The sequence below is a fragment of the Cryptomeria japonica genome, chromosome 5 (genome assembly GCF_030272615.1).
Source record: "Cryptomeria japonica chromosome 5, Sugi_1.0, whole genome shotgun sequence".
Lineage (NCBI taxonomy): Eukaryota > Viridiplantae > Streptophyta > Pinopsida > Cupressales > Cupressaceae > Cryptomeria > Cryptomeria japonica.
The window spans coordinates 31,024,613-31,045,016 of record NC_081409.1 but is presented as its reverse complement, the minus strand read 5'-3'; positions in this window follow the sequence as shown (position 1 = coordinate 31,045,016).

Here is a 20,404-nt window from a genome sequence, read left to right as displayed (position 1 = left end):
GGTAACTACACTTGTAACTCCACTGGTAGACCAAAGCATTCCTGCACCGGCAGGAAATTCAACTGGTAATAGAGGCATACACCTTAGGGGTTGGAAATTCATTGCAAATCTTGCATATTCCCCACAAGAGATCTGGAAAGAGATATGGAGAGTGGTATTGATCATTGATGGAGGTTTATCTGGCATAAAACTATGAAACCGACATCTGGTAGGGTACATCGCTAAGCATTTATAATAGTGATGAATTAGGGTTTACTCACTAATAAAAAGGGAAAATGGACTCATTTTCACTCACCCAGCACTCGAGCAAACTAAAGCGAAACAAAGGCGAATCATAGGTGATCAAGAGTGAGCAAAGGCATTCTAAAGGATTTCTAGCAGTTCTCTGAGTAGTAATCAAAATCTTTTAACTGACGACTATTATCCAGGTATTTCTTTGAAATGGCATTTGGATCATCATCTGCTCCTACTTTCATTGTGAATCCCATAGTTGTTGAAGTTAAGGATAGGCTTAGACCTATTTTCAAGGAAGTTCCCCAAATTGCTATGAAGGAAGACTCTACTGGCGCATTTTTGAGGGTCCCCGATGGCATGGTTTATGTGGAAGATGTCAAGGCCTATATTCACTGCACCTTGGAGGATTTAGGCACTGAGGAGATCAAGGGAATGTATCAATCTATGATACTAGGTAGTTCTAGAATAATCAAGCTAGAATATCAAATTATTGAAGATCTAGGGTTAACCAGAATCTTATACATGACCACCAAAGAATCTATTCAAGCGGTCAACGGCTTACCCAAAGTTGGACAGGAACTAGGGAAGAAGATTTCCAACATTTTGGTTGAGACGCTCACCGACGCAACCCATGATGGAAGATTGATGAGGGTCAAAACCATCAAAGACACTAATGTGAAATTTGCTAGCATGATCATCAGCTACAAGGTAACTCAATCAAGTAGATTGAACTCTGTTGCCAGTTCTTGTATCCATGTTGCATATAAAATGTTAAGAAATAATGGAAAGTATGATCTATGTGAATGGTTAAGAAGTGAATTAATGTTAAATCTTGGAAAGATCAAGGGTGTTAAGAAAGGAACATTTAGGTTTGGCAATCTTATAGTTTGCTTGATGTTATACTTCATGAATGAGCTACCAGGTTTCGGAAAGAAATGTTGGGCTCATGACATACCAATAGGTATGCAGATCAAAGATGCAATCACCGGTCTTGGTATTAACATGGATGGGAAGCTTTGGGGATACATTAAAAAATTTTAGGAAAACATGAGACTAAGGGAGAGGATCTCCAAACATATTATGGAGAAATACTCCACTGATATTTACTTCATGGTAAAGACAGATGAGACACTGATGGAAGCAGTGGAAACTAGAACTATATGGATCATTGAATTGGGATATGAAGTAGATGACAACATCTTGGAGCTATATGCTAAAATGATGATTGATGCTCCTTTGGATGACAAGACTAAACATTTTGGCACTACAGAATAAAAGTCTCTTGAAGTCAAAATTGGCTTCAATAAGAAAAGAAGAGAAAATAAGATAGACAAGATGAGTGCTTTCATTCAAAATGTTATTCATGGGATAGATACAGAACTAGGTTCTGGATCTAAACCGATAGATCAACCGGCAGTAGCAAGTGCTCCTGAGGTGAAGAGGCCTGAGACTTTTATTTCTTCTATCACTTCTGACTATGATCCAGAGGATAATCAACCTCTTGCATTTAGAAGGGTATAGAGGAAAAAATTTGACAAGCCTCTAGTACAAGAGAAGAAGGTGGAACCAAGGAGGAAGCTAGTAAGAAAAGTGACAAAACCTACTGCACCCACACCTCCGGAAAGGAAACCTACTTAGAAGAGACAGCCTGCACCATCCACTCTTGCAACCGCCAAAAAGAAGAAAAAGAGTGTGATAGATGAAGCAATTGAATTTGGTAATGTTACCATCATCCCCCCAATGACTTGTGCAGAATTGATAGATGAGGTAACTAAAGATGGAATCTTGAAGAATGTGTCAAATTTCTATGAAGATTTAGATGATAATGAGCAAAATGAAATTGAAGAAGCAATTTTTTTACATATAGACATATATAAGAAGGCTCTAGTAGAGATTTTGAAGGAAATTCCTTTATCATTGTACAATAATTTAGATGCAAGAAGATTAGATGCATTTAAGAGGAATAAGGAAATTAAGGAAGTTGAACTTTTGAATATTTGTGGCTCTATAAACAATGAGGAAATGAAAAGGTGTATAGATATTGCAAATATAACAATCTTTAGCAGCAAAACCCGACAAATAAGCCTAATGATGGGTAGAGTCAATGAGATAGTAAATGAGACCAAAGATGGTTGGGATAAATTCTTCCAAAAGAATCCTGATTTTCTCACTTCACAAGAAGAATTTGCTAAGGCAACAACTCCCACCATCCCAGAAAAATCTAAAGGGAAAGGAATTTTGGCAAGTTTAGATCAAATTTTGAGTGAACCGGTAGTTAAACCTAAAACTAATGAGAGTGTACAGACCAAACCGATAGAGACAACATTTGTACAGACTAAGCAAGGTAATATAGATAATGTATGGGTTACAAATAATATTGTGGATAATACTTCACCGACAGTAGCAAATACTGCACCAAGTGGCAAAGCCACCGGTGCAAAAGAGGATGAGAAAAAGGATACACCAGGAGAGGATAAGAAGGAAAAGGAAAAGGAGATTGAACCAGTAGTTGATTCCCTAACAAAACTTTTGGCAATTGACACTTCTCAAGTTGAGAAGAAATCAATCACAGAAATGAGTCCCACAGAGCTAATGATGATGGCTACTCAAAAGCTAATGAAGGAGGAATCTCCAGACAAAGGAATAATAGATTAATCAATAACAGTTTTGCATAGATTGATTCCTAATTGTATGATTGAAAATGAAGCAATCCCTTTCGGAAAGCTTAAAGTATTAATAGAGCACATATCCAAAAACTTTCAATCATTATAGCAGATTTATGACCAACAAGCACTTGAAAGATTTACTTTGACTAAGAGAGGCGCTTTTGACCAGATTATTGAGACAGAAAGAGGAAGATTGAGGAGAAACTTATACCAAATGAAAATTGTTTGAAATAGTGTACTAACATCTACAGGGTCTGTTGTAACATAGAAATTCTTACAACAAATATAGATAAGAGGATAAAAGAGTTACAAGTCAAGATTGCTACTATTGCTAATTCTTTTGATGGATTAACTTCACTTACTACATCTACTGATGGATAAATTTTGACTTTGGAGAACCAATTTTTTGCTCTTGAAAAGGAAAGAGACAAGATTATTCAGAGAGCAAGATGTCTCAGAGGTTTGGTGAGTCCTAGATTGGATTCACTTGGTAAACATAAGAGGGAATGCATGGACATGCTTGCAAACCCCACACCGACAGAAGTCACTAAGAAAGAAACACTTGCACATCTTCTGAATGGACTCGTATCCATATCTGAAACATTCAAAATTGGTTGGGGTACCTATATATAGTTACTTGAGAAAGCTTACCTGGAAATTTTGAAAGTGGTCAAGCTCTGGTAAAGTTATCTGTAATTATTCATTCTTTTGCACAAATTCTTAACAATTCTTTCACCAGTCTTTGGCATTGATGCCAAAGGGGGAGTGTATATTATGTGAAAAATATGAATATGTATATAATCCTAGAGGGAGGATATCAGATAGAGTTAATCATCTTAGGGGGAGCATGTTTCATACTTCAGTTGAACTGGCAGGGAATCCATTTTTCACATGAGTGTTGCCATAAATGCCAAAGGGGGAGATTGTTGGCATTTGACACTCATTGGATTCATATGTTGTCATTGATGGCAACAAGATTCTATAGAAGGCATATACTAATATATACCGACATTTGGAGGCATACGCCGACACCGGCATCCTACATTTCAGTGGCGCTGACATCAGTTTGGATTTGAAAGGTTTTATTTGTAAAATCAATTTTTAATCATTGTATATGCCCGACATTGAATATCTTTTGTATTGTAAGCCGACATAAGGCATATTATTTGTAGAGGGTATATAAGTCAATTTGTTAGGTCATTTTGTAAGATATAGAGATAGGAAAAGGTAGTAAAACTATGTAATGTGAAGGATATGTATGTAGGTCATTTGTATGTGAATGTAATATCATACTATGATAAGTAGATGGATTGTGAAGTATTGTTGGAGGAAAGGAAATATCGGTAGAGGGATTTAGGGTTTATAAACCGGTACAAAACAGAGCTTTAATTGGAACTCTTTTTTTGCATTATAGATGCATTTGTGTGAGTTCACCATTACTATTTTATCTCAGCAGAAGCTTGTAGTCAGTGAGACTCTTTTGTGTTGAGCAGCATGCTCTAGGAAGTTTGCCTTCCTGCATGTGCAGACCCCTACGCTATATAATATCTTTCATATGGCCAGTGAATTGATATTGTGGGTCACAAATCCCACCATGGTTTTTCCTCTTTGAGGTTTTCCACATATAAATTCAGTATGTTATGGTGTTCATTCATGTGGCTAGTTTATTTGCTTCATTATATATGTTTCTTCATTTAACGGTTTATATGTGTATGTTATAAAAGGTTAAAATCTTGTATTGATGGCAAAACACTGATTCACCCCCCCCCGCCCCCCCATCTTAGTGTTCTTGGATTCATTGTATTCCAATAGTTCACGTCATATGACTAGTGATAAAAGAAAATTTGTGAATATGATGGTGGAATAGTAAGATTTGGAGATGACAAAGCCTGTGTGATCCATGGTAGAGGTTATATTTCCATTGATGGTAAGCATAACACTGATGATGTCTTGTATGTTGAATATTTGAAGCATAATCTTTTAAGTGTTGGAAAGATGGTGGACAAAGGATATGATTTGCAATTCAAGAATGGAAAATGTAGAATCCTAAATACCTCTGGTATGGAAATTGCATCAGGAACTAAGACTAAAGGTTATATCTTTCATTTGAATGTTGGTGAGAAAATTCATTTGATTGCTTAGATTGATGAAAGTTGGCTGTGGCATAGGAGAATGTGTCATGTTAATTTTGATTCAATGAATAAGATCAGTTCTACATAAGTTGTTAGATATTTGCCTAAAATTGTTAAGCTTGCTAATGTGGTATGTAAGGAATGTCAAATAGGAAAGCAAACAAGAATTTCTCTCAAGAGTAAGCAGTATACGTATGATGGATTGCTAGATCTTGTGCATAGTGACCTATGTGGACCTACAAATATCAGAAGTGTGCAAGGTGAGATATTTTATGTTACTGATTGATGATTATTCCAGAATGATGTGGGTTGTCTTTTTGAAGGAGAAATCAGAAGCATTAGATAAATTCAAGATATTCAAAGCCAAGGTTGATATTGAGATAGGGTTGAAGGTGAAATGTTTGAGATCTGACTGAGGAGAAGAATTTTGTTCTAGTGAGTTTGATTCATCCTATGAGAAGCATGGAATTAAAGACAAATATTTGCTCCTAGAACCCCACAACAGAATAGATTTGTTGAATGGAAGAACAGGACTATCTTGGATGTTGCAAGGACTATGTTGATTGAAGGGAATTGAAGAGAAGTTGTTAGCACTGTTGCTTGCACATTCAACTAAGTACATATAAAAGGTGATACCAGTAAGACTCCTTATGAGCTACGGTTTGGTCATGTTCCTATTGTGAGATATTTCATAATTTTTAGAAGCAGGTGTTATATCAAGAGAGATGATGATATAGGAAAGTTTGATGCAAGAAATGATGAAGAAATTTTCTTGGGATATTCAACAAAGAGAAAATCCTACCGGTTCTACAATAAGAGATTGAGAAAGATAGTGGAAAGTGCAAATGTGAAAGTTGATGAGAACTATGGAAACAAAATCAGAGCATGTGGGTATGATGATGATCAGGATGTTGTTTTAACATAAAATTAGACAGAAGAATTGAAACATAATGATCTGGTAGAGACTGTTAATCTAGATCTTGTTGTTGCCAGTGAAGAGATGCAGGAACCTGAAAAATAAGAATAATCAAAAGACCCCAAAGTATGTAAGATTGAATCACTCTGAAAATCAGATCATTGGAGATAAAAACAAAGGCATGATGACTAGAAGAAAGTTAGTTGTTGAAGAGTTATGTTTGATTTCTACAATTGAACCTAAAGATGTTGTTGAAGCTTGCAAAGATAAAAATTGGATGAAAGCTATGGAAGAAGAATTAGATTAGATTGAAAAGAACAATACATGGGAACTTGTGCCTAGACCTAAAGATAAGAATGTGATTGGTACTAAATGGGTATTCAAGAACAAATTGAATGAAGCTGGTGAAGTTGTCAGAAATAAAGAAAGACTGGTATGCAAAGGATATTCATAGAAAGAAGGAATTGATTATGAGCAGACTTTTGCTATGGTAGCTGGACTTGAAGCTGTTATACTATTGCTTGCATATGTTGCCTATAAGGATTTCAAGGTATACCATATGGATGTCAAGTCAGCCTTTCTGAATGGTGATCTTGAGGAAGAAGTCTATATTGAGCAACCTGATGGATTTTCATTATCAGATGATGGAGACATGGTATGCAAACTAAAGAAAGCTCTTTATGGATTAAAACAAGCCCCTAGAGCCTAGTATGCTAGATTGGATAAATATTTGTTGAAATTGGGATTTAATAAAGGTACTGCTGACAATAATCTATATTTCAAGATTGAGAATGATAACATTTTAATTGTTGATTTTTTTGTTGATGATATTATGTTTGGAGGAGATGATAACTTGAGCATGAAGTTTGCCAATGATATACAGAAAGAATTTGAGATGTCTATGATAGGAGAGATGAAATTTTTATTAGGATTGTAGATTTCACAAACTAGAAAAGGTATTTTTAGATCTCATATTAAAAATGTGAAGGAATTGTTGAAGAAGTTAGGGTTAGAATATTCTAAACTGGTTGGAACTCCTATGGTGGCTGGCTGCAAATTGTCTAAAAAATGATGAATCGCTGAAAGCTAATTAGACCTTTTATAGATCTATGGTTGGTGAACTATTATACTTGACTCAGACTAGACCTAACATTATGCATGTGGTGTGCATGGCTTCTATATATCAAGTTGATCCGAAAGATAGTCATTTCATTGTTGTAAAGAGGATATTCAAATACTTGAAAGAAATTGTGGATTATGGTTTGTGTTATCTGAGGAATGATGATTTCATGTTATGTGCTTACACTGATGTTGATTGGGCTAGTGATGTTGATGACCGCAAGAGTACCTCCGGTGGTACATTCATTTTGGGTAAGAAATTGGTTTCATGGGAAAGTAAGAAACAAGATTCAGTTTCCCTATCTACTGCTCAAGGTGAGTACATTGTTGCTGCTAGTAACTACACTCGAGTAGTTTGGATGAAGAAAATGTTGAAGGATATCATAGTTATCTATGATGAGCCTACTATCATATACTTTGATAATTCTAATGCTATTAATATTTCAAAGAACCCGGTGCAACATTCTAAGACTAAACATGTATCAATCAAGTATCATTTCTTGAGAGAAAAAGTTAGCGAAGAGGAAGTGAAGCTAGAATATGTGTCTATAAAGGAACCAATTGTTGATATTGTCACTAAGCCTTTGCCCGCAGACACATTTTTCTATTTGAGAGACAAGTAAGGGGTATCTACCCCTCCTGATGGGAACTACATACATTGGGTTGCATCAATGTGGTGGACTTCATAGTCTTATCCTTTTGTCTAGATTGATGAGTTTATGTTGCTCCTCTAGTGGAGTAGTTGGTCTGTGGTTGGACTAGTTATATGTTTTAGGAGGAGATAATCATGATTTGTTTAACGGGGAGAGTTTGGTTTTCTATTTTGAAGACCTTTGTCATTTATGTCAAAAGGGGAGAGAAGCATGTGAAAAATTGTTTTATTTGTCTGATCTTAGGGGGAGTTTGTTGGAGATGTTTTCTTTATTTGCATTGATTATTTTTCACATTAATATGTTACTGTAGCATGCTCAAATACACCATTGCTAAATAGGAAATAAGGACAATCACGAAATCCTTAATTATCTAAGCAATTCAAACATAAAACCAATGAAATAGATGCAAAATGAATTTAAATTAAGCAATATGAAACTCCCTATTATGCATCATAGCTTCCATTGTTCTTCTTCTCTCTATGGTATGATGACTCTCAGATATTGCACTGGCAACCTGCAATTGACACAAAGATTTGAAGTCCGTGATCAGGAGGAAATTATCCAGGATTGAGAAGGAGGATAAAAAATGGAGATTGAATGCTCGATTTATAGATTTTTGGAGAAGATTGATTGAAAAGGTGGAACAGGATGATCAAGAGGTGGAACTCAGGTGAGCTCACATGCTGATTGATAGTTGAACTGTTGACTTGGACGTGAAACATAATAGATTGAATAGATTAATTGAGTCAACTGATTGAGAAAAAGCTAACTGAAAGAAGAAAAAGAATGATTGGAAGAAATAAAGAAGATGTCAAAGAGAACTAGAAGATGGAAATAGAGACTGGAGAGATAAATGATTTAATTAATTATTTTAGCATGTTCTTGCACTTTAGCATAGATTTTCAATTTAATCTTTGCATGAAATTTATTCAAATAATTGAATTTATTTAAATTTAATTTAGCATTTGAATATATTTAGAACTTGACTTTGATTTTCAATTTGGTTTTGGAAATCATGCGCATGTATTTGAATTTGGAAGAAATTAGAAGAATATGCAATTAAATGAAATTAGAATTTGGGGAATTTGGAAATGGAAGAATTAATTAGTTAATTAAATAATTTAAAGAAACTATTTAATTATTTAGAAATGGAATTTAATTAAATAATAAAGATTATTTAATTTAAAGGATTAAATCATAATTAATTAAATAACAAATATTTAATTAATATTTAGAAAAAGGTTAAATGATTAGATGATTAGAGATAGAAATTGAATAATTAGTAATTTATTTAAATAATAAAGATTATTTAAATTGGGGAATTAATCAGAATTAATTAAATAATAAATATTTAACTAACATTTAGAAAATGATTAAAATGATTAACTGATGATGGAAAAGGAAATAGAATAATTAGTAAGATGATGAAGAAATATGAAATTAGAAGAATAAGATTAATTAACTTAATTAAATAATTAAAGAATTATTTAATCAATTAGAGGAATAATTAGTACATGATCAATGAGACATTTTTAGGTGTCTACATTTTCCCCTCTTTGAGACAAACTCAGAACGACATTGTTTCAAAGAAAACAAAAAACAATTCTCCCCCAATATGCCCCAGTGATACTTAGGGTGTAATGCCCCCTCGAGAGATTGTTTGTGCATTAAAGATATGAATGATCTCTCGAACAAAAGAAGAATGTGAGATGAAATAATAGTTAGTTGATTAGAGATAGAGATAGGTCATGTGAAGATGATATTGAGATAGAATATGAGAGAGTGAACCTTAGGATGAAATAGAATAATGTTAGAAAAGAATATGATTTAGAAAGAGATGATGAGAAAAAAATCAATAAACTAGCAATAAGCAAATGAGATGAAATGAGAATGATTGATTCATGAAATTGTGTCATATATTTATTGCGCAATATATATTAATCACTGAGCCTTATTATTGAACAATGAAGCTTAGCACATCAATGTATAAGGAACCAAGATGTAAAGATATCTCATTGAAGAAACAAACATGTAGCAGACAAGGAGTGAACCCTCCATTCTGGGAATTACACTAGGAGTCGAGGTATGTGTGGCATCCAATAGCTGAATGCTCCTATCACAGACACCCACTAGAGCAATTTCCCTAGAATTTCAACGGTTCACACTGATAGTTCTAATACTAAATGTTTAGTACAGATGCAAGCTAACAAGATGAGAGGGAGGGGGGTGAATCATAAAAACTTAATCTTCCATAAAAACAACAGATTCAACCTCGGTAAACTTATCAGAAAAATTGTAAAGCATGCAGACTCATAAATAGATAAGATCACAAAACATATAACACTAGATTTAATGTGAAAACCCAAATAGGGAAAAACCACTATGGGATTTTTGACCCACTAAGAAATATACTCTTCTAGAGTATGCTCGGTTAAAAGCAAATCCTGTTAAAGATTACAAACACATTGCTAGATGTGACACGGTTAAGGAATTTCCCTCAGATCTGTTAGGATATTCACCTTGTTAGAGGTTACCTTGTTAAAGGATTTCAAACACTCAATCTGAATATCACCTTGCTAGAGGTTTTTACAAATAAGACTGTTAAGTCCACTCGGTTAAGAGATTTTCTATCACTTCACAAAATAACAGTAATAAAATATATCTGCAACTTCACATCTAAAAATGCTAAAGCAGATTCTTATTTGCTCAATACAATCTAGTCATAGGACTTATCTTGTCCCTCTACTGGGCTCTATACTCTGTTATCAAAATAGATCTTCAAGCTTCTGTGCTCAGTAATCACTATGTAGCATTCTTGTGCTTACACTTGCCCACATTCATTGTTTATCATCAGTTCCTTATTTATAAACAATTTGCCAATCGCTTAATCTCCTTGATCACATTTCCCATGATCAATCATAGCCGTTAGATCTTCAAACTCAACCAGGTTCAATGTATCCTTCGATCTGAAAATGTTTTACCTTGCCTTGGAACTTGCATACATTTCTTGGAATTTGTGCTAAGGTATTGTGGTTCAATCTAAGCTTTAGATCTTCCTATCGATCTTCCATTGCCATAGATTCTTAACAAACTTCATGCACGGCTTACCAATCATTTAATCAACTCTAGCTCATCAGCTTTCTTCATTAAATAATGCTTTTATACATTCAATGCATTTTGTTATTACTCGGTAAATACTAAACTTCACTCGGTAGACATTCTGCCTTCATTAACCGATAGCGATATCCTTAGGGTTTACCAACTAGGTTCCTTAGGGTTTATCGACTAGGTTCTTTGCTCCGTAACATAGTATAGTATTAACCTTACAATCAACAACATATGTAGGATATCAAAACAATCTAAACATCATGATCTCATAATTGTCTAACTCGGTAATAGTTGCCCATTGAATAACTTATTCCTCCCCTTATTCATTACATTCTTTCTGTGTCTTTTACCGACATCTTAACTCTTTTCAAAACATACTTCTTAAGATATGGCAACATCATACTGAATCAGAAAATCAATTTCTTGACATCAATGACAAAATAATAATATTAAGACAGTGAACATTCTTAATCAATTATATCCATAGTCATCAACAACCTTCTCAATATCCTTATTGAAATACCAACAATCTCTCATTGTAATTGGAATGCCAACAATTTCCCTTTGTCTGTTATAATGCCAACAATCTCCCCCTTTGGCATTGATGGCAAAACCAATTGATTTGACCTAAATGATTCAGAATGCTGTGAAATTATGAAATGTTGAAATGCCATCCCCATATCATTAGTTTTCTCCCCCATACATTAGTCTTCTCCCCCTTTGACAACAATGCCAAATATGAAAAGAACTAAAACATAATTTCTTTCACTGAGAAGTGAATTCCTTGTTGTTATGTATCTACTCGGTCTCGGTCAAATCATTTTGTCTTCAATTCATGCTCCCTACTATTGTTTCCTACACACCTTTAGAAAACTTCCTAAAGTGTGTAAATCACCATCAACTCTTAAAAGATATTTTGTAGAGTCATCGAATTGATGCTTTCACCCAACTCGGTCAATGAATGGAAGATAGGGGTAGGACCCCTAACTAACTTCTAAGATACTCAAAAGTGTCCCTTGGTAGTGGCTTGGTGAAGATATCTGCAATTTGCTCCTTTGTGCTAACATACTCCAACACCACTTTCTTCTCTTGAACTTCTTCTCTAAGATAATGATATTTGATAGAGATGTGCTTTGTCTTAGAGTGCATTAAAGGATTCTTTGAAATGTTTATGGCACTAGTATTATCACAGAATATGGTTACTAGCTCAGTAACTTGCTCATTTATGCCTTCCAACAGTTGTTTGATCCATGCTATATTAGTACAATTCAATGTTGCAGCAACATATTCGGCTTCTGTTGTTGACTCTGAAACACATCCTTGTTTCTTGCTAAGCCAACTCACTAGTCTTTCTCCTAAAAAGAAAGCTCCTCCACTTGTGCTTTTTATGTCATCAATGTTGCTTGCCCAATCAACATTAGTATAAACTTTTAAATCAAAGACATTTCCTTTCCGATATACTAAGCCATAATCTTCGGTGCCTTTCAAGTATCTAAAAATTCTTTTGATTGTTGTCATGTGTGTTTCCTTGGGATCTGCAGAGAATCTTGCAACTATAACTACTGCATGTTCTATATCTAGCCTACTATAAACAACATATTGCAACTTTCTAATCATAGATCGGTAAATTGTCTCATCAATAGATGCAGATTCATCATTCTTTGATAGTTTACAGTTGGTAGTCATAGGAGTACTTACTGGTTTTGAATCCTCCATTCCAAATTTCTTCAAAATTTCCTTTATGTACTTGGATTGGGTAATGAAAATCTCATCTTTTATTTGTAGTATTTGTAAACCTATAAAATACTTTATCTCATCGATTAATGACATCTCAAATTCTTTTCTCATTTAATTTCCAAAGTTCTTGCATAGAGAGTCATTTCCACAAATGATAATATCATCAACAAATATGGTTGAGATCAGTATTCCATTCTCATCATTCTTCATGTACATATTGTTGTTTTCACTTGTTCTTATAAAACCAATTTTGATCAAATATGAGTGCAATCTCTCATACCATGCTCTAGGTGCTTGTTTCAAACCATATAAAGCTTTGTTCAATTTACATACCTGATCATTATTTTCTCCTTCAACAAATCCTTCAGGTTGTTCAATGAAAACTTCTTCTTCTAATATACCATTCAGAAATGCAGATTTGACATCCATTTGATATACCTTGAAATTTTTGAATGCAGCATATGCCAACAATGTTCTTACTCTTTCAAGTCTTACCACAAGTGCAAAAGTCTCACCATAATCAATTCCTTCTTCTTGAGCATAACCTTTGCAAACTAGTCTTTCTTTATTTCGAATGACCTCACCTTTTTCATTTAGCTTGTTTCTGAAAATCCACTTTGTACCGATTACATTTTTGGCCTTTGGTCTTGGGACCAGTGTCCATGTGTCATTCTTCTTGATTTGATCAATCTCTTCTGTCATAGCATTTATCCAATCTTCATTGTTAAATGCCTCTTTCACTATCCTCGGTTCAAATTCAGATATAAGACATATGTTTTGTCTCAGTTTGTTCCTTGTCATCACTGGATCATCCTTATCTCCTATAATCTAACTTGATGCATGATTCCTTCTGACATACTTGGCTAATACAGGCTCGGTAGGCTCTATATGATCTTCTTCATCACTCAGTAACTGGATATTCTCTTCATTTCCTTCAACAGTCTTCTCAGTAGGACTTCTCAGTTGAACATAGACAAATCCTTCATAATCTTCTGGTTCTTTGGAGTTTCCTTCATCATTTCTATCTAAAAATTCATCAATTTTCACATTTGCAGTCTCTACTATTTTGTTAGATGATTTGATCAAACATTTAAATGCTTTGCTTCTAGAAGAATAACCTAGAAATGTTCCTTCTTCACTTTTCTGATCAAACTTACCATTTCTATCATCTTTGTGTACATAGCATCTACTTCCAAAGATTTTAAAATAACTTACATTGGGTTTCTTGTCATACCAGATTTCATAAGGTGTCTTCAAAGTTCGTTTCTTTAGTTGTACTCGGTTCAGGGTGTAAACTACTATGCTTATTGCTTCTCTCCAAAATGTTTGTGGCTTTTTCTTTTCAATCATCAGGGTTCTGGCACAATCCACAATAGATCTGTTTCTCCTCTTAGCTATTCCATTTTGCTATGGGGTTCTCAGTGTAGAGAATTGTCTTTTAATACCATGATCATTGCAGAACAAGTTGAACTCATCAGATGTGAACTCTCCTCCTCTGTCTGATCTAAGACATTTCAGTTGTCTTCTTGTCTCATTTTCAACTCTTGCCTTGTACCATTTAAATATTTGAAAATCTTTTGATTTTTCTTTTAAAAACATTACTGACATCATCCTTGAGTAATCATCCACAAATAATATGAAATATTTATCACCATAATAACTTTGAACTTTCATAGGACCACAAAGAACAATATGCACAAGATCTAAAATTCCCTTAGAATTGTAGGACTTACTTGTAAAGCTTGATCTTGTCATCTTTCCCATCTGACATCCTCAGCACATAGCATTCTCAGGATTTTCAAGACTCGGTGCTTATTACTTATTTTGATCAGATTATCAAAATTTACATGACAAAACCTTTTATGCCATAACTAGGTATCATCTATCTTTGCATACAGACACTTATTCTGAGTTGAGTCAAGTTGAAATGTGTTACCTTTTGTTTGTGTCCTGGTGGCAGCTAACTTTCCATGCTTGTCATGAACTTTGACAATTCCTTTTTGAAATTCTATTGGGTAACCTGTGTTGTTTAGCTATGCTACACTCAACAAATTGTATTTCAAACCTTCAACCCAATAAACATCATTACATTTTGCATTGTCAAGAAGTGTTATGGATCCTTTACCTCTTACCAGACATGGTGCATCATTACCAAATCTTACATAGCCTCCATTATAATCTTCTAATATAGCAAACTTTTGTTTATCACTTGTCATGTGATGTGAGCATCCACTATCTATGATCCAAGAATCATTAGTATTTATATGAGATATTAAAGCTTTTTCTTCATACCTTTCTTCATCTGATCCATCTTGTATAGCCACATAAACAACTTCCTTTGTATCAGTTTCATTTGATTTATCATCATTAGATTCCTCATCAGCTATTAGGCATGTCTTTTTATCTCTTCTCCTAAAGTCTTGATGTCCTTTGTAATGATTATCTTTTTGTCTATCATCTTGGTAATCTCTCTTTTCACTAGATTCTTTGTCAAGACAATTAGAAGCCATATGCCCAATTTTATCACAGTTAAAACATTTCAAAGGTAACTTTCCTTTGTACTTACCTTTTCCTCTCGGTAACCTTCTGGCTAATAGTGCCTCAAACTCTTCTTTCTTTTTGATTTCCTCATATAGATTGTGTACCTCCTCCATGTTTTTGCAAAATGTTTCACTTGCTCCACTTTGATTCCCTTCAGAATACTTATACTTTCTATCATTGTAATCATCAGATTCATCAAGATGGAAAGAACTAAATACAGACTCAACTTTATTTACTGATGACCCACTGTTATCAAAGTTACTTAACTCAAATGCATGTAGCTTACCAATAGTAGCATCTAAAGAAACTGGCATATTGGGTACAAACCTCAATTCATTGATTGCAAAGACTCGGATTGCATAAGTTGGTAGAAGGGTTCTTAACAACTTACTTGTTACATCCTTTTCTTCAATAGTTCCACCTACTCCTTTGATTTGATTGACAATCTCCTTTAGTCTTGTACTATACTGGGTTATGTTCTCACCTTCATTCATCCTCATAGATTCAAGTTGTCCTCTTAGACTATCCACTTTTTCTCTTTGAACATGTTCATCTCCACCATACACAGATATGAGCTTATCCCACATTGCCTTTGCATCATTGCAGCCTTCTAGGTCATTAAATTCTGAGTCGGTCAATGCAGATGTTATTTCTATCATTGCTTGGATATGTTCTTGCTTTGCCTTTATCTCTTCCATTGTCAATGGATACGTGTTTGGTGTGATGTAGTCATTCTCCAGATAATATACAACATATTCTCCAACTCCTGATAGGTCCAGCTTCATCCTTTTCTGCCATGTAGAGAATTATACATCTTTGGATCTTTTCCTCAAGTACCTTTAAAAAATTTCTCCTAGAGTCCAAAGCTCTGATACAAATTCATAGTTCTGATACTAAATGTTTAGTATAGATGTCAAGCTAACAAGATGAGAGGGGGGGGTGAATCATACAAACTTAATCTTCCATAAAAAACAACAGATTCACCTTAGTAAACTTATCAGAAAAATTGTAAAGCATGCAAAATCATAAACAAATAAGATCACAAAACATATAACACCAGATTTAACGTGGAAACTCAAATAGGGAAAAACCACTATGGGATTTTGGACCCACTAAGAAATATGCTCTTCTAGAGTTATGTTCGGTTAAAAGCAAATCCTGTTAAAGATTACAAACACAATGCTAGATGTGACCTAGTTAAGGGATTTCCCTCAGATCTATTAGGATCTTCACCTTGTTAGAGGTTACCTTATTAAAGGATTTCAAACACTCAATATGAATGTCACCTTGCTAGAGGGTTTTACAAATAAGACTGTTAAGTCCACTCGGTTAAGAGATTTTCTGTCACTTCACATCTAAAAATGCTAAAGCAGATTCTTATTTGCTCAATACAATCTAGTCATAGGACTTATCTTGTCCCTCTGTTGGGCTCTATACTCTGTTATCAAAACAAATCTTCAAGCTTTTGTACTCGATAATCACTATGTAGCATTCATGTGCTTACACTTGCCCGCATTCATTGTTTATCAATAGTTCCTTATTTATAAACACTTTGCCAACCACTTAATCTCCTTGATCACATTTCCCATGATCAATCATAGCCATCAGATCTTCAAACTCGACCAGGTTCAATGTATCCTTCGATCTGAAAATGTTTTACCTTGCCTTGGAACTTTCATACATTTCTTGGAATTTGTGCTAAGGTATTGCGGTTCAATATGAGTTGTAGATCTTCCTGTCGATCTTCCATTGCCATAGATTCTTAACAAACTTCATGCACGGCTTACCAATCATTTAATCAACTCCAGCTCATCAGCTTTCTTCATTAAATAATTCTTTTATACATTCAATGCATTCTGTTATTACTCGGTTGCAACTCAGTAAATACTAAACTTCACTGGGTAGACATTCTACCTTCATTAACCAATAGCAATATCCTTAGGGTTTACCGACTAGGTTCCTTAGCATTTACCAACTAGGTTCTTTGCTCGGTAACATAGTATAGTATTAACCTTACAATCAACAACATATGTAGGATATCAAATCAATCTAAACATCATGATCTCATCATTGTCTAACTCGGTAATAGTTGCCCATTGAATAACTTATTCCTCCCCTTATTCATTACATTCTTTCTGTGTCTTTTACTGACATCTTAACTCTTTTCAAAACATGCTTCTTAAGATATGGCAACATCATACTGAATCAGAAAATCAATTTCTTGACATCAATGACAAAATAATAATTAAAGACAGTGAACATCCTTAATCAATTATATCCATAGTCATCAACAACCTTCTCAATATCCTTAATTAAATACCAAAAATCTCTCATTGTAATTGGAATGCCAACAATTTCCCTTTGTCTATTATAATGCCAACACACACCACAAACAACAAACAAAGAAAAAGATAATTCCCATCATGGCTCCTCTAGTCACTTGTGGACATCCTTGAGAAGCATAGGAACATAATCTGTCACCAAATGATAAAAGATAAAGACTGACCCAGACAAAATTCAGCAGCTATACTGACCTTGTGCCTTAATTCTCAGTTGCTTGATGTGATAGTTAATAATGTCTAATCTCAAAAAGTTGTGAACCCCATTTAAGACTGCCCTGTCTGATTTCGAGTGTATCCTCTTTTGTTTAAGACAAGATAACGATCACTTTGATATGGATATGGTACGATTGATAAAATAGTTTGATCAATTAATTGCAGGTGCTTGATTGGATAGTCGTATCCTTTGTTGACTTCGTGCGAAGTGTTTGTTGGATATCTACTAGGGTATTTGTTTCTCACAAGACATTTTATTGCAAGTTTTTTTATTGATTGATAAGTTATTGTTTAGTTCTTTTCCAAGAGCTTTTTTGATGTTTTTGGATTATGTGGATCGATATTTGAATGTTTTTGAATGATTTTTTTAGGATGTTACATGGATGTTTTTGTTAGTTTTTCAAGATCGTATTTGAATGTTTTTGGTATTTTTTGAGTTTTTCACTGTTTTTGAATTTTGAGTTTTCTCAATGTGTTTTTGGATTTTTTTCAGGACTTTATATGATTTTTTTGGATTTTTTTTCAGGACTTTATATGATTCTTTTGGATTTTGAGTTTTTTAGTGTTTTTAGATTTTTGAAGGATTATTTTATGATTTTTTAGAATTTTTTCCAAACTTTATATGATTTTTTTAATTTTTTCAGTTATGCCCCTAGTGTGTAGACCTGTATGACATGATGATCTGGAGAATGCATGTGGAGACAATGAATTTTTCACATGACCTATGTTAATGCAATATGCATGATGATGATGCATTTCCTATTCAAACAAGGTTGACTGTGTTTGTTTAGCCTTTGCAATACACTAATTGAAATGGAGGTGCAAAACGTTTCATAGATAAGTGATCAATCGATCTCTAAGGCCCTTTGGAACATCCAAATTAGCACACTTAGTGACTAGGATTTACAAATGGAGACACAGAAAAATTTCCCATTGGTTCTTGAAACTTTGATCTTCTTTTGCCCATGTGTATGCAGATGAGTTAATTCCTACTCTTGTGTTCACTAAAGATCCTTAGCATCCTATATGACTAGCTACATGGATTATCCTAACTTCAAAAGCATCCCGAATAGAGCCTCACTGCCAACAAGCTTTTAGAGCTCCGATGAGGTTATAAACTGTAATTTATCAAATATTGCTCCATTGCCAGTAGGTGTTCATAGCCCTGATGGACTTACTTGCATGTTCCCATAGTCAAGTTTTTTTTGTCACACTTTGTATGCATGATATTTCTATTATATATCATTGGTCTTTTGCCTTGAGATGAATATGGCATAGCTCTTTTTTCTTTTTATATTTTCTTGCCTTGACTTGTAATTAATGAAACCTACTTGGGTGTGACAATTACAATGGCACTGAAGTAGATTTTTAGATTTTTTACTAGTCATATGATCAACTAGGTGTCTAGAATGAATTAGAGATCTTCTTAATATGTTTGAAATATAGCGATTGATAGATTTTGGGTTAACAATTCTAAAATAGTGAAATCAATACCCAACCATAAGTAAAGCGTCGTCATAGGGTAATGTTGAAAAATGAATGAGCTCAGGACCTCAAAGACTTCATGTCCGAATATCTAAGAAAGGAGATGACCCTTGCTTCTCTTAAATGCAAGCGAATGACAAACTTGGACAGTTGCCTTGTTTTATTGATGTTGCTATATGAAAATGCAAAAACTTTTGAGAATGCCACTTCTGAATATGTTGTGCCTGGAAAGAAACTATATGCAATGTGGTGCTTTGAAGAAAAATGATATGCAATGCAGAAAGAAAAACCTAAACTAACCCAGCCCTTAGGTATAATATCGTTTAAAGTGCATGTTGTTCATAGGGTCAAGAATTTTTGTGTAGGTAGTTCATTGGTCTTTGTTTGAAGAGTTGGATAAATATGTATTTTCCAATAGGATATAAGGACTCATCTAAGTGTACATATTCAACATCTCCAATGTTGATTTTATTAGTTTTTGGATTTTGTGGATCATCAGAGGGAAATCCAACTCTGAAACCCCTAAATTCAGCTATAGCCTTATCATTTTTAAAGAAATCCAACTGTGGTAGGTTCTCTTGCCCCCAATCTTTCAAGTGTGGGTATATGAGGCAAATAGATTCTAGTTTTGAAGTTGTGACATGAGCGAGTGTGATGCCTATTTTTATTGATGAACTTGAAGAGTATGATGAAGCCAAATAGGTGTTGATCTCATTAGCTGGTGTTATGCTTGTGCATGAAGAAGATGAGGAAATAATTTGGATGTTAATTTAATTAGCTAGTGCCATGCTTGCTTATGTCACCACTTTGGCATGTGATGATAGCTCACATACAATTGTTAACAAGTTGCTCTGTGTAGTATGATCTAGATTGGTGATTTCATTGATAAGGGGTTCATGAACAACTTGTGTAGAGGGATTGGGATCACTAGGAGAAATGGTAAGTTTGTTTGAGAGGGAATATTGTGAAAAACATGGAGGACTATGACATGGAGATGAAGGGATGGAGGGACCCTGATCAGGATTTGGAGAAATAATGGAATCTCATTTAGGACATGAAGGTAAAGGTATGATTTGATCTTGGTTTTTAAAAGGATTATTATGAAGGATAGAAGGGATGTCTCGATCTTTCTTAGGAGGTGGATGTTGGATGGGACTTGAAAGGACACTTTGTTCTTGAGATGGAAGGGTTTGATTATGAATGGAATAGAAAAGAGTGAGGGGATCATCATAAGATTCTTGGTCGGTGGGATCTTGAT